The sequence below is a fragment of the Oncorhynchus mykiss genome, chromosome 16 (assembly GCF_057628025.1).
Source record: "Oncorhynchus mykiss isolate SJ-2025 chromosome 16, ASM5762802v1, whole genome shotgun sequence".
NCBI lineage: Eukaryota > Metazoa > Chordata > Actinopteri > Salmoniformes > Salmonidae > Oncorhynchus > Oncorhynchus mykiss.
Window position 1 is genome coordinate 13,383,318 of NC_143037.1, and position 16,648 is coordinate 13,399,965.

At 43.7% G+C, this 16,648-nt stretch overlaps 1 pseudogene across 1 annotated transcript; it reads left to right on the forward strand.

The window, feature by feature from the left end:
* Positions 1-6,770: 6,770 nt before the first annotated feature.
* LOC110491393 (interferon-induced protein with tetratricopeptide repeats 5-like) lies at positions 6,771-11,873 on the forward strand (annotated as a pseudogene). The gene is made up of 2 exons (XR_016487135.1): positions 6,771-6,849; positions 10,313-11,873. The product of XR_016487135.1 is annotated as an interferon-induced protein with tetratricopeptide repeats 5-like (transcript).
* The last annotated feature ends 4,775 nt before the right edge of the window (positions 11,874-16,648 follow it).

Sequence of the window (16,648 nt, forward strand, 5' to 3'; positions counted from 1 at the left end):
AATAGGCCTATGATTAGCCTATAGTTTACTACATTTGTTACGGTGCGTGAATGAGGACCCAAAAGCGAATCAACTTAAACAGAGCTTCTTTAATTACCAAACATAGGTAGGCTCAGATGGACCGGCAGATTCCGACAGAACAGGACAAGGTTACAGCAAACATGACGACAGTCTGGTTCAGGCATGAATGACACAAACAAACAAGAATCCGACAAGGACAGGAGCAGAAACAGAGAGAGATATAGGGACCTAATCAGAGGGAAAAAAGGGAACAGGTGGGGAACGGGGTGAATGGGTAGTTAGAGGAGACAAGGGACAGCTGGGGGAAAGCGGGGGAGAAAAGGTAACCTAACACGACCAGCAGAGGGAGACAGGGTGAAGGGAAAGGACAGAGACAAGACAACATGACAGTACCCCCCCACTCACCGAGCGCCTCCTGGCGCACTCGAGGAGGAAACCTGGCGGCAACGGAGGAAATCATCAATCAGCGCACGGTCCAGCACGTCCCGAGAGGGAACCCAACTCCTCTCCTCAGGACCGTACCCCTCCCAGTCAACTAGGTACTGATGACCACGGCCCCGAGGACGCATGTCCAAGATCTTACGGACCCTGTAGATAGGTGCGCCCTCGACAAGGATGGGGGGGGGGGGGGGGGAGACGAGCGGGGGCGCGAAGAACGGGCTTAACACAGGAGACATGGAAGACCGGGTGGACGCGACGAAGATATCGCGGAAGAAGAAGTCGCACTGCGACAGGATTAATGACCTGAGAGATACGGAATGGACCAATGAACCGCGGGGTCAACTTGCGAGAAGCCGTCTTAAGGGGAAGGTTCTGAGTGGAGAGCCAAACTCTCTGACCGCGACAATACCTAGGGCTCTTAGTTCTACGCTTATTAGCAGCTCTCACAGTCTGCGCCCTATAACGGCAAAGTGCAGACCTGACCCTCTTCCAGGTGCGCTCGCAACGTTGGACAAAAGCCTGAGCGGAGGGGACGCTGGACTCGGCGAACTGAGATGAGAACAACGGAGGCTGGTACCCGAGGCTACTCTGAAAAGGAGATAGCCCGGTCGCAGACGAAGGAAGCGAGTTGTGGGCGTATTCTGCCCAGGGGAGCTGTTCTGACCAAGACGCAGGGTTGCGAAAAGAAAGACTGCGTAAGATGCGACCAATAGTCTGATTGGCCCGTTCTGCTTGACCGTTAGACTGGGGGTGAAAGCCGGAAGAGAGACTGACGGAAGCCCCAATCAAACGGCAAAACTCCCTCCAAAATTGAGACGTGAATTGCGGACCTCTGTCCGAAACGACGTCTGACGGAAGGCCATGAATTCTGAAAACATTCTCGATGATGATTTGTGCCGTCTCTTTAGCAGAAGGAAGCTTAGCAAGGGGAATGAAATGAGCCGCCTTAGAGAACCTATCGACAACCGTAAGAATAACAGTCTTCCCCGCTGACGAAGGCAGTCCGGTGACAAAATCTAAGGCGATGTGAGACCACGGTCGAGAGGGAATAGGAAGCGGCCTGAGACGGCCGGCAGGAGGAGAGTTACCGGACTTAGTCTGCGCGCAGACCGAACAAGCAGCCACGAAACGACGCGTGTCATGCTCCCGGGTGGGCCACCAGAAACGCTGGCGAATGGAAGCAAGCGTACCCCGAACGCCAGGGTGGCCGGCTAACTTGGCAGAGTGAGCCCACTGAAGAACGGCCAGACGAGTAGGAACGGGAACGAAAAGAAGGTTCCTAGGACAAGCGCGCGGCGACGGAGTTTGAGTGAGTGCTTGCTTTACCTGCCTCTCAATTCCCCAGACAGTCAACCCGACAACACGCCCCTCAGGGAGAATCCCCTCGGGGTCAGTGGAGGCTACTGAAGAACTGAAGAGACGAGACAAAGCATCAGGCTTGGTGTTCTTAGAGCCCGGACGATAAGAAATCACGAACTCGAAACGAGCGAAAAACAGCGCCCAACGCGCCTGACGCGCATTAAGTCGTTTGGCAGAACGGATGTACTCAAGGTTCCTATGGTCAGTCCAAACGACAAAAGGAACGGTCGCCCCCTCCAACCACTGTCGCCATTCGCCTAGGGCTAACCGGATGGCGAGCAGTTCGCGGTTACCCACATCATAGTTACGTTCCGACGGCGACAGGCGATGAGAAAAATACGCGCATGGGTGGACCTTGTCGTCAGAGAGGGAGCGCTGAGAAAGGATGGCTCCCACTCCCACCTCTGACGCGTCAACCTCGACAACGAACTGTCTAGAGACGTCAGGTGTAACAAGGATAGGAGCGGATGTAAAACGATTCTTGAGGAGATCAAAAGCTCCCTGGGCGGAAACGGACCACTTAAAGCACGTCTTGACAGAAGTAAGGGCTGTGAGAGGAGCTGCCACCTGACCGAAATTACGGATGAAACGACGATAGAAGTTCGCGAAGCCGAGAAAGCGCTGCAGCTCGACGCGTGACTTAGGGACGGGCCAATCAATGACAGCTTGGACCTTAGCGGGATCCATCTTAATGCCTTCAGCGGAAATAACAGAACCGAGAAATGTGACGGAGGGGGCATGAAAAGTGCACTTCTCAGCCTTCACAAAAAGACAATTCTCTAAAAGGCGCTGGAGGACACGTCGAACGTGCTGAACATGAATCTGGAGTGACGGTGAAAAAATCAGGATATCGTCAAGGTAAACGAAAACAAAGATGTTCAGCATGTCTCTCAGGACATCATTGACTAATGCCTGAAAGACAGCTGGAGCGTTAGCGAGGCCGAAAGGAAGAACCCGGTATTCAAAGTGCCCTAACGGAGTGTTAAACGCCGTCTTCCACTCGTCCCCCTCCCTGATGCGCACGAGATGGTAAGCGTTACGAAGGTCCAACTTAGTGAAAAACCTGGCTCCCTGCAGGATCTCGAAGGCTGAAGACATAAGAGGAAGCGGATAACGATTCTTCACTGTTATGTCATTCAGCCCTCGATAATCTATGCAGGGGCGCAGAGACCCGTCCTTCTTCTTGACAAAAAAAAACCCCGCTCCGGCGGGAGAGGAGGAGGGGACTATGGTACCGGCGTCAAGAGCTACAGACAAATAATCTTCGAGAGCCTTACGTTCGGGAGCCGACAGAGAGTATAGTCTACCCCGGGGGGGGGTGGTTCCCGGAAGGAGATCAATACTACAATCATACGACCGGTGTGGAGGAAGAGAGGTGGCCCTGGACCGACTGAACACCGTGCGCAGATCGTGATATTCCTCCGGCACCCCTGTCAAATCACCAGGCTCCTCCTGTGAAGAAGAGACAGAGGAAACAGGAGGGATAGCAGACATTAAACATTTCACATGACAAGAGACGTTCCAGGAGAGGATAGAATTACTAGACCAATTAATGGAAGGATTATGACAAACTAGCCAGGGATGGCCCAAAACAACAGGTGTAAAAGGTGAACGAAAAATTAAAAAAGAAATGGTTTCACTATGATTACCAGAAACAGTGAGGGTTAAAGGTAGCGTCTCACGCTGAATCCTGGGGAGAGGACTACCATCCAGGGCGAACAAGGCCGTGGGCTCCTTTAACTGTCTGAGAGGAATGTCATGTTCCCGAGCCCAGGTCTCGTCCATAAAACAGCCCTCCGCCCCAGAGTCTATTAAGGCACTGCAGGAAGCTGACGAACCGGTCCAGCGTAGATGGACCGACAAGGTAGTGCAGGATCTTGAAGGAGAGACAGGAGTAGTAGCGCTCACCAGTAGCCCTCCGCTTACTGACGAGCTCTGGCCTTTTACTGGACATGAAGTGACAAAATGACCAGCGGAACCGCAATAGAGACAGAGGCGGTTGGTGATTCTCCGTTCCCTCTCCTCAGTCGAGATGCGGATACCTCCCAGCTGCATGGGCTCAGCACCCGAGCCGGCAGAGGAAGATGGTAGTGATGCGGAGAGGGAGGCGACGGAGAGCGCGAGCTCCTTTCCACGAGCTCGGTGACGAAGATCAACCCGTCGCTCAATGCGAATAGCGAGTTCAATCAAGGAATCCACGCTGGAAGGAACCTCCCGGGAGAGAATCTCATCCTTTACCTCTGCGCGGAAACCCTCCAGAAGACGAGCGAGCAAGGCCGGCTCGTTCCAGCCACTGGAGACAGCAAGAGTGCGAAACTCAATAGAGTAGTCTGTTATGGATCGATTGCCTTGACATAGGGAAGACAGGGCCCTGGAAGCCTCCTCCCCAAAAACAGATCGATCAAAAACCCGTATCATCTCCTCCTTAAAGTCTTGATACTGGTTAGTACACTCAGCCCTTGCCTCCCAGATTGCCGTGCCCCACTCACGAGCCCGTCCAATAAGGAGAGATATGACGTAGGCGACACGAGCAGTGCTCCTGGAGTAAGTGTTGGGCTGGAGAGAAAACACAATATCACACTGGGTGAGGAACGAGCGGCATTCAGTGGGCTCCCCAGAGTAACACGGCGGGTTATTGATTCTGGGCTCCGGAGATTCGAAAGCCCTGGAAGTGGCCGGTGGATCGAGGCGGAGATGGTGAACCTGTTCTGTGAGGTTGGAGACTTGGGTGGCCAGGGTCTCAACGGCATGTCGAGCAGCAGACAATTCCTGCTTGTGTCTGCCTAGCATCGCTCCCTGGATCTCGACGGCTGAGTGGAGAGGATCCGAAGTCGCTGGGTCCATTCTTGGTCGGATTCTTCTGTTACGGTGCGTGAATGAGGACCCAAAAGCGAATCAACTTAAACAGAGCTTCTTTAATTACCAAACATAGGTAGGCTCAGATGGACCGGCAGATTCCGACAGAACAGGACAAGGTTACAGCAAACATGACGACAGTCTGGTTCAGGCATGAATGACACAAACAAACAAGAATCCGACAAGGACAGGAGCAGAAACAGAGAGAGATATAGGGACCTAATCAGAGGGAAAAAAGGGAACAGGTGGGGAACGGGGTGAATGGGTAGTTAGAGGAGACAAGGGACAGCTGGGGGAAAGCGGGGGAGAAAAGGTAACCTAACACGACCAGCAGAGGGAGACAGGGTGAAGGGAAAGGACAGAGACAAGACAACATGACAACATTGCCTAGAAATAGGCCTAAATATTGGTCACCCATTATTTCTCTGTCCAAAAATCCTCCCTCTGGTAAAGGGTATAGCTCAAGAGAAAGTGCAATCTTTTTCTACAAAATGCATGCTGTGTGTTCACAATACATTTGACATGATATTGATTCCATACTGTTCTTGCAGTAGCGGGCAGGAGTCAGTCTGACAGAAATCCAACAGGGAAGAACTGGAGAGGGATGAAGAAATTGGTCCTGCGCAGACTTTTACAATGCACCATGAGAGTGAAGCCTGTAACATTAGAGCTGTTTATATTCTCTATTTCACATATATTTAACCAGGTAGACCAGTTGAGAACAAGTTCCCATTTACAACTGTGACCTGGCCAAGATAAAGCAAAGCAGTGCGACACAAACAACAACACAGAGTTACACATGGAATAAACAAACATACAGTCAATAACACAACAGAAAAGTCTATATACAGTGTGTGCAAATGAGGTAAAATTAGGGAGGTACGGCAATAAATAGGCAGTACTGGCGAAATCATTACAATTTAGCAATTAAACACTGGAGTGTACTGATGTGCAAGTTGAGATACTAGGGTGCAAAGGAGCAAAAAATAAACAAATAACAATATGGGGATGAGGTAGTAGGATGGGCTATTTACAGATGGGCTATGTACAGGTGCAATGATCTGTAAGCTGCTCTGATAGCTGATGCTTAAAGTTAGTGAGGGAGATATGAGTCTCCAGCTTCAGTGATTGTTGCAATTCGTTCCAGTCATTGGCAGCAGAGAACTGGAAGGAAAGGCGGCCAAAAGAGGAATTGGCTTTGGGGGTGACCAGTGAAATATACCTGCTGTAGCGCGTGTTACTGGTGGGTGCTGCTATGGTGACCAGTGAGCTGAGATAAGGCGGGGCTTTACCTAGCAAAGACTTATAGATGACCTGGCGCCAGTGGGTTTGACGAGGAATATGAAGCGAGGGCCAGCCAACGAGAGCATACAGGTCGCAGTATATGGGGCTTTGGTTACGAAACTGATGGCACTGTGATAGACTGCATCCAATTACTGTGTCAGTGGGAAAAGTAGAGAATTAGCTAGGGAAACTGACAGATCAATAACCTTACTGACTAATAACTCACATTGCACTGAAAAAACGTCACATAATCAATCTTAAATCGTTTGGCTGATGGTTTCATGTTTGATTCAGGCTTAGTGTGATTGAGGCAAAAATAATAGCTAATGTCAGCCAACTTTTGGCCAGCTCTCTCTCTAAAGTACATCAACTGGTAAAAGCTTGCCAAGATCATTTACTTCTGAAACGGGACAAAACAAAGGATACAAGACAGTTTCTGCTCTGCTTCCTTTTACAACAGGGTTATTCACACAACCCAACTGGCTGGGTCAAAATTACTCAGCGTGTGTTCTGTCCAATATATACCCAGCGCTGGGTTACCAAATAAACTAAATTGGGTTGTTTTGAACCCAGCATTTTGTTTGAGTGTAACGTTAGCTTCAAATCGCCATTTCTTGGTTAAAACGAGTCATGAAAAAAAGATGCATGCCGTTGGGATGGTGCGTGCACATCCTGGATACATTTTGATTCAGTTGTTGATGATACTGTTGTCCTTCATTCACAGCTTGTTGGCAGAATGGACATATATGGCAAGCAAGTACCTGTATCAGTTTCGTTTTCGTTTCTGCTAAATATAGCTCTTTGATATACCTGGAAGTAGGTAGTGTCTCTGATTTTTATCATCTCGATACTGTAGCCTGCCTTATCTGCCACCGACTGTAAAATGAGGTAAGATTCTTGCAGAAATGATAACGTAATTGAATGACATGCACATACATAATCTCTCTCTCTAATGTACTTAATATAACACAATAATAAACCATGTTGTTGTGTTAGGAGAGAGCAAGAGAGAGAGAGGTCAATGCGGACTGAACACAGCGCTGCAGAACCACTCAAGATAAAAACGGACTATTTAATATCTGGAAAATGTACTAAATATTAGCACTTCACTCCATCTACTCGTGTGCAATAACCTTCAATCTGGATAACACAAAACGAATTACAAGACTAGAGAAATGTGTCGACCAATATTATCAATGCAATCAACACCCTAACATGTTGGAAAGTAAGTAAGAAACAAACAGTCAATACGATTCAAACGGACGTTAAAGAACTTCAAAAGGAGAACATATTTCTGAGAGAAGCCTTACTTGAAATACAGACTAGGTGTATGAGAGAAAGTCTGCTACTTAATGTTATCCAAGAAAAAGAGGATGAAGATCCTGAAAGTGTGGTGAAATAATTATTTCTTACAGTGCTACTGAGCCAAGGCGATACTGTCGACAAAATCAAACTCGAACGTGTACAGTTTCGGACAGAGATATGAGCGCACAATCACTACCAGATTTTCATTCTTTAAGGATGAAATAATGGTTAAAAGCCTGGGTAAAATACTCGCTGGCACGAAAATAGGCATGAATGATCAGTTCCCGAAAGAAATTGTAGAACGGTGTAATAATTACAAGGAAAATGTTGTCAAATAATTAGTATTCGACGTTATATCTATAGTATTTATAAATATATAAGACAGCATGAGAAGAAAGCATCATTATTGAAATAATACATCTTCAAATATCAGGAAGTGGAACACAAAAGTACTGAAAAACCTGAAATTAGGTAGGAATCAACATGGTATGGACAAAACACAGCAAACAGAAGACATAGGAGGCACAGTATGTGGGTATGTGCTGGTATATTGGTTGCAAATGCCATAGCCCATGTGTGTCTGCGAGCAGGAGTTGTGACAGAGAGAGCTTTCAATTTTGTGCAGATATGAGATATAGATGTTAAATAAATTATAAATATAGTTTATTTATTGTCCTATCATGATGGAACGGTCCCCAACCCTCAACACCCATCTGAGTGACCCATACAGTAAGGAGAAGTCCTTATCTGTTTTATAGGCTTACTGCAAGTAGCCTATACGCAGCCAAGACATAAAGATAAATATGGTCAGAGACCAACTAGAGCAGCACTGCCCCCTCAAAATTCTGAGCCTGCCTGGCAGGGTTGGTCCTACAAAGCCAAAGCTAGAAATCCAGGGCTTAAAAACAAAGGTGTCATTGTACGCTGATGATTCATGTTTTCTTTAAATCCACAATTTGTATCCCTGCACAGCCTCATAGAGGATCTAGATACTTTTTCTAACCTCTCTGGATTACAAACAAATTATGTGTACTATATTACATAAGGGATCACAAAATAATACAACTTTTACATTACCGTGTAGTATAAAATGGTCATACACTGCTCCAGAGTGGCGCAGCGGTCTAAGGCACTGCATCTCAGTGCTAGAGGCGTCACTACAGACCCTGGTTCGATTCCAGGCTGTATAACAACAGACCGTGATTGGGAATCCCATAGGGTGGTGCACAATTGGCCCAGCGTCGCCCGGGTTAGTGTTTGCCCGGGGTAGGCTGTCATTGTAAATAAGAATTTGTTCTTAACTGACTTGCCTAGTTAAATAAAGGATAAATAAAAATAAAATGTGGACAAACGCGGTATTCATATCCTGAAAGAAATAAATGATCTCCCTACAGTACATTTTCATATAATGTTAGAAAAAACAGATAAGATCTTGCTACCATGGAAAGGAAAATACCTGTCTATTTTTATGAAAAATCACCCTGATTAACTCTTTAGTCATATCCCGGTTTACCGATTTGCTTATAGCCTTGCCTATCACGTTTTAGGGAAGACCCAGATACAGACAGTGCCGAAGTAACAAAGGTTTATTACTAGAACAGGGGGCAGGCAAAACAACAGGTCAAGGGCAGGCAGAGGTCAGTAATCCAGATCAGAGTCCAAAAGGTACAGAACGGGCAGACAGTCTCAGAGTCAGAGCAGGCAGAATGGTAAAACCGGGAAACAGGAACTAGATCCAGACAGGAGTAAGGGGGAAACCGCTGGTAGGCTTGACGAACAAAGCAAACTGGCAACAGTTTGGGGGGTAAGAGTAGGTGAAGGATGGGGTTCAAAACAAACAAAAGATAACTGTTGTAAAATACATTGTGTCCGAAAAATGTATATAGTATGTATAAGCTGGAAATAGAAGCTTAAGTGTTGTTGGCCATTAGTTTACTCCAATTAGGGGAGGGGTGGTAGGTTTGGAGGGAAATAATGAAGAAACCCCCCCCCTCCATGCTTTACGGTGGGAACCACACATGGAGATCATCTGTTCACCTTTTGCGTCTCACAAAGTCACGGCGGTTGGAACCAAAAATCTCACATTTGGACTCATCAGACCAAGGGACAGATTTCCACTAGTCTAATGTCCATTGCTCATGTTTCTTGGCCCAAGCAAGTCTCTTATTATTATTATTTTATTTTATTAGTGGTTTCTATACAGCAATTAGACCATGAAGGCCTGATTCACGCAGTCTCCTCTGAACAGTTGATGTTGCGATGTGTCTGTTACTTATTTGGGCTGCAATCTGAGGTGCAGTTAACTTTAATAAACATATTCTCTGCAGCAGAGGTAACTCTGGGTCTTCCATTCCTGTGGCGGTCGTCATGAGAGACAGTTTCATCATAGCGCTTGATGGTTTTTCGACTGCACTTGAAGAAACTTCTTGAAATGTTTTGTATCGACTGACCTTCATGTCTGAAGGTAATGATGTACTGTCATTTCTCTTTGCTTATTTGAGCTTTTGATTTAAAAAATATATATATTTTAGCTTTAACCAAATAGGGCTATCTTCTGTATACCACCCCTACCTTGTAACAACACAACTGATTGGCTCAAAAGCATTAAGAAGGAAAGAAATTCCACAAGTTAACTTTTTAATTAACACGTGGTAAATGAAATGCATTCCTGGTGACTACCTCATGAAGCTGGTTGAGAGAATGCCAAGCGTGTGCAAAGCTGTCATGAAGGCAAAGGGTGACTACTTTGCAGAATCTCAAATATAAAATATATTTTGATTTGTTTAAAACTTTTTTGGTTACTACATGATTCCATTTGTGTTATTTCATAGTTGTGATGTCTTCACTATTATTCTACAATGTAGAAAAAAGTAAAATAATGAAAAACCCTTGAATGAGTATGTGTGTCCAAACCTTTGACTGGTACTGTCCATGCTGTTGTGATGATGATGAGGATGATGATGGCTGATAACAACGACAACAATGATGGGCTAATAATAATATTATAATAACAAATACTAATGGGTATTTTTCTTTTTTCTCATAGCGCTTCTGTCACAACAGATATGGAAGTGAAGCTGAAAGCACTTGAGTGTCACTTTACATGGGGAATAGAAAAGGATGACATCAAGGACCGGGACAGCCTCCCTGAAAAACTTCTGGATCGCATCATGAAGTTCAGCACTCTGAACCATGCCATATATTTCAACTTACTAGCCTTTCTGAGCCACCTGGAGGAAAACAATGTTAGTGCTCTTGAGTATCTCCACAAGGCTGAGAGTGCATTGAAGAATAGACAGGATGATACAGAGTTACTGGTAACCTATGCTAACTTTGCTTGGGTTCACTATCACTCAGGGAACATGAATGATGTGGATGCCTACATTGGAAAGCTGGAAAACATCAATAAGGGTGTTACGACTGCTATTCAAGGCAATTTACCTGCAATACATGGTGAGAAGGCTTGGAGTTTTCTAAGGCTTGGGGGCTATTTTATTTGGGAGCAAAGGAGAGCTTTCAGAAAGCTCTTAAGGAAGAACCAGACAATGCATCCTTCAACGTGGGCTATGCCATGGTCCTGTACAGGTTGGAAGCGTTAGCCAGGAAAGGAAATGTGAGGTTGGCGCATACTGAAGGTGCTACTCAGCTAAGGAAAGCCTTATCCTTAGAGCCCGATAACACTGAAATCATGGTCCTGCTAGCCCTGCAGCTTCAAAAGCAAAGTAGACATGAGTCCATGAAACTCATCAAAGAGGCCCTCAGACTGTCTCCTGACGTACCTCTTGTCATTCGTTACGTGGTTGAGTTTTTCAGTCACGAGGGCATCAATGAGACCCTGGAGGTTCTGAAGAAAGCTGTGAAACTGTCTCCACACTCCTCCTTCATGCATTACCATATCGGCTGGTGTCACAAAAGTCAGTTCAACCAGATGTCTGAGCAGAAGAGGAAAGGGAGTTGGATCAAAGCACGCCAGATAAGAGAGAAGATGGAGCTCTGCATCCATCACTTCTCCAGAGCTGTGGAACTGAAGCCATCCAACGTCCAATTCAGGTTGAACCTGGCTGAGGCTTACGGAGACAACTACCAGCTGGAGGAGGCGATGAAGATCTTCACCAACCTGCTGAAAGATGAGTCCCTTAGTGACTCAGACAAGCAGCAATGCTACTCCGGTTTCGGCCTGTTTCTGTTCTTCAAGAAGAAAGACGTGTATGGTGCTGTGACCCAGTTCAAAAAGGCCTACCAGATTCCGATTGAGAGTTGGGACAGGAATAAGGCTAGGATGAGGCTGAAGCAGATCGCTAACCAGAAGAGAGTTGGTGAGGCCTCTGAGATTTTGGAATTCCTCGCCACTGAAGACAAAAAAGGCAGGAATGCTGAAGAGCCAAGGAGAGTCGAGGTGCACTCTTCAGACACAGATGACCTTACAGATGCCCTAGGCAAAGGAATGAAACTGAAATGATATAGGGGAGACCGGTGATGGTTGTCACAGTGCTAATTACTCCCAATTGAAATGGCGCTGTGTAATAATTGGAAGGTTATGTTTGTGAATTATTTGAAATAACAATCCATTTCAGAATGACAAAACATTGGGCTGAGCGGAATTTTGTTTTTTTTTCTTAGTTAAAAGTAAAAAAATATATTAAAAAAAAATCTTTGTAAATGTTTGATATATCGGAGTATCCATGAACAATGTTTGTTGGAAAGAGAGAAATATATATTTCAAACCAATTCCTAGGTCAAGCTAACTAGCATCTTAATTAGCATTGGGAGGATCGTTGGGGATGGTTGTCACATGGAATACGGGGTTGGTTGTCACTTTCAACATTGCAACTGCCAGTATACAATAAATGTCACGCCCTGACCTTAGAGCTTTTTATGTCTCTATTTTGGTTTGGTCAGGGTGTGATTTGGGTGGGCATTCTATGTTCCTTTTTCTATGTTCTTGTATTTCTTTGTTTTGGCCGGGTATGGTTCCCAATCAGGGACAGCTGTCTATCATTGTCTCTGATTGGGAACCATACTTAGGTAGCTTTTTCCCACAGGGTTTTTGTGGGTAGTTCATTTCTGTTTAGTGTTTTCACCTTACAGGACTGTTTCAGTTATTCTCTTGTTTATTTTTGTTATAGTGTTCAGTTTTAATAAAACAAGCATGAACACTTACCACGCCGCTCTTTGGTCCGATGATTCCTCTTCTTCAGACGACGAATACCGTTACAATAAATCCCAAGCTATTTTGTTCTTGTGATATAAAGAGCTCCCTTCTTTGCCTTTCTCTCACATATGTTTTCTGTCACACACCAACACGTGCGCACACACACACACACGCATGTGCAAGCACGCATGCACATAAAAATCCACTATAAATGTCATATGTTACCCTCACGGCATAAAAGGCTGAATTTTGTTAGGAATATCGCTCAATCAAAGAAAGGAATAAGCTACTAGCAAACATTGTGACAACCAACCCCATGCTGTATGACATCCAACGGGGCTGGTTGTCACAAGTGGACAGAGTGTGTTTGAGGGCTTATAACTCCATGTTGGGATAAGATAAGAGAATGAAAAGGGTCCCCATTTCAACCAGTGGTGTTAAAGTACTTAAGTAAAAATATACTACCGGTCACAAAATGAGTAGAACACCTACTCATTCAAGAGAATAATAGTGATGACATCAAAGCTATGAAATAACACATATGGAATCAAGTAGGAACCAAAAATGTGTTTTTGGATGCTACATGATTCCAAATGTGTTGTTTCATAGTTTTCATGTCTTCACTATTATTCTACAATGTAGAATATAGTAAAAATAAAGAAAAACCCTTGAATGAGTAGGCGTTCTAAAACTTTTGACCGGTAGTGTACTTCAATGTAGTATTTCATTTGTTTTTTGGAGTATCTGTATTTTACTTTACTATTCATTTTTTTGTCAACTTTTACTTTTTCTTCACTACATTCCTACAGAATTTGTTTGACTTTTTACCCCATACATTTTCCCTGACACCCAAAAGTACACGTTACATTTTGAATGCTGATCCAATTTGCACACTTATCAAGAGAACACATGGCCATCACCACTGCCTCTGATCTGGCGGATTCACTCAACACAAATGCATCATTTGTAAATGGTGTCTGAATGTTGGAGTGTGCCCCTGGCTATCTGTACATTTTAAAAACAAGAAAATTGTGGCATCTGCTTTGCTTAATATAAAGAATTTGAAATGATGTATACATTCACTTTTGATACTTAAAGTATATTTAGAACCAAATACTTTGACTTTTACTCAAGTAGTATTTTACTGGGTGACTTACATTTTTTCTTGAGTAACTTTCTATTAATGTATAGATACTTTTACTCAAGTATCACAATTGGGTACTTTTTCCACCACTGATTTCAACCCTTGACCTTGTTCTTTCTCCTAACATCAAAACGAGTCTTGTAAGATATACTGGTGCTGAGAAATACACACAAGAGTAAAAAGTGTGACAACCAACTACCCCTATCTTACTGTTACACAGTGCATGGCTTATAGGAATACTGTTACATGCATTTGAATGGTCTTAATTGTAAAGTGTAACATTAACTTCAAGTTGCGTGCATGTTTCTTATGTTCATTTTTAATATTTTTTATTGCAACAACAACAAAAAATGAATTAGAATGTATTACTTTAGGAAAACATGTTTTTATGTCTTTGGATGTGTCACCTTTCAGGTAGTTGATTAGATATCTTCACCGACCGTTCAACTGTTGTTGCTCTTGTAACTGGCATTAACATTGTGAAAGAGATAATAAAACATACTGCCATAAACTTGATGATCTTTGAGCTTGTTAACGTGCTTCTTTCTACGTTGCTCCAAAAAACAACATAAAGGCCAAATATTAAATCTTCTTATTGTTCCCTCTAAGTATTTCCATGCTGGCACTTTGCCAGACATTTGTAGGGAGTCACCTTTCATTTAGTCGAAAAGGTACAGTAAGACAATAATATTTTGACATTGTTCACATTTAAAAATACATTTCTCAACTAAATAAAACATATTTCATGACAGATATTAGTACGTGTAGTGAGTAGGCTGTGTCACGGCCCTTCCTCTGCATTGCAGGGGCGGTTCCTCCTGCAGGCAGAGGAGGGTCGTTAGTGACTGGAGCCACCTGGGCTCAGGGTATTTAAACTGCTTCACTAACCACTCTTGTCTCTCTCTCTGCTCCTCCAGGTATGATCCTGTTTTGTTTGTTCCTTTGTAGTTTTACAAGTTTTCACTCAGTCATATTGACACACACAGATTCACACATCCATGCACTTTACATACACCATACATACACCCTTTACATACACCCTATGATACTTTCACACCTCATTCCTTTTTCATTGTTTAAAGTTAATAGTTTTTGGTTTATAATGAACCTTTTTGATTGGCCTATACCTGTTGTTCGTGTCCCCTCATTTTTGTCACAGGCTATGAGCCGGCCTGTGACAGCTGTATATAAAGGGGTAGGCCATGGCTCTGGTGACAGATATTGTAGTGCTGACTATCACCATCTGAAGACAGATTATTCAAATTACTCCATTTATTTTAGATTTGGGTTTGAAAATACTGTTGGGATATAACCAACTGGCTGAAAATGCCCCTACTTGCATGTTGTATGTAGGCCATAAAGCAACTTCCGATGATGTTCACTGTCCTGTTAGAGGATGATTTCCGCAGTGACTCAGAAAAGCAGCGCTGCTACTCTGGCTTCGGCCCGTTTTTGTTCTACAAGAAGAAACACCAGGATGGCGCTGTGACATACTTCAAAAAGGCCTACCAGATTCAGACAGAGTTGGGACAGGAAGCAGGCTAGGAAGAGGATGAAGCGGATCACAGGGATCTGCCACCAAGACTCTCTTCTTGGTGTACTCAAGAAGAGAGTGTGCGAAGCCTTTGAGATTTTGGCGTTCCTCGTCACTGAAGACAAAGAGGAAGGCTGAGGAGTACACCAGGAGAGCTAAGATTCACTCTGCAAGCCACTTTACCCCTACCTACATGTACAAATTACTTTGACTAACCTGTACCCCTGCACATTGACTCTGTACCGGTACCCCCTGTATATATCCTCATTGTTGTTATTTTATTGTGTTGCTTTTTATTTTATTTTATATTTTTTACTTTATTTTATTTAGTAAATATTTTCTGAACTCTATCTGTTGAACTGCATTGTTGGTTAAGGGTTTTTTTACGGATTTGTAACTAAGCTATTCCCGGTAAGGAATAGCTTACTGTAACACAACACAACAACACAACATGTGTTACATTGAAATACTGCTGCATGCATTTAAATGTGTTTCTGTAACTAAATTCAAGTGGTGTGTACGTTTCTTCATTTTGATTTCAAAATAAATATAGAGTTAGACTATATTACCTATGGAGAACATGTTTCTATGTCTTTGGATGTGTCCCATTTCAAGTTAATTAGATATGACCATTCAACTGCAGTAGCTCTTGTAACTGACATTAACATTGTGTAGAGAACATATTACCAACATCTTTGAGCGCGTTAACATTATTTTCTACTTGATTAGTCAACATTGCCTGTGTATTTCTTGACTGCATGACATTTATTTTTATTACAGAACTATCGTGTGTAATGCAGTCAGACAGGGAAAATACGGCTCTCGTGACAGTGACATTTGTATACTGACTATAATCACCCGAAGACAGCTTCTGTATTATGGCCAACGTCATTTTTATATTATAATAAAATGTTGTGACTTATTACATGGTTAAGTATTCATCAAATGCAGCTCTACCATGTTGAAGATACATAGGCTACAGTATCTCAAATGAAAATGGATCCATCATCACATTTCCTGAAACATGAGCTTTGATGAAAATGAGATAAATCTGTGTGGCAGTTTGAAGGAATGGGCCTCAACTTGTCCGTATGGAACAGTAAGCCTATAGGTATTTACAGTTAAAAGCCTGTCCTCAGTAAACCCTATTTCTAGTTATAATCATTCACTACCTGATGACATTGTCAGAGGAAATGCAACTTTGAAAAGCAACTCAAAGCAGCGATTCGATAAACCCATGTTTATTGGCCAACAACTGGTTAAAAGGCCCTAATTTGGCTACAGTCTTAGTTTTAGGCCTTTGGTTGGTCTGCTATAACAATATATACTTTGCACACCAATATTCTGCTCTTCTGTTTTCGTTATAAAATACAGGTAACTGCCAAAATAAAGGAAATACTAAAATAAAGTGTCTTAATAGGCCGTTGGGCCACCACGAGCCAAAACAGTTTCAATGCACCTTGGCAAAGATTCTACAAGTATCTGTAACTCTATTGGAGGGATGAGATACCATTCTTTCATGAGAAATTCCATCAATTGGTGTTTTGTTGAT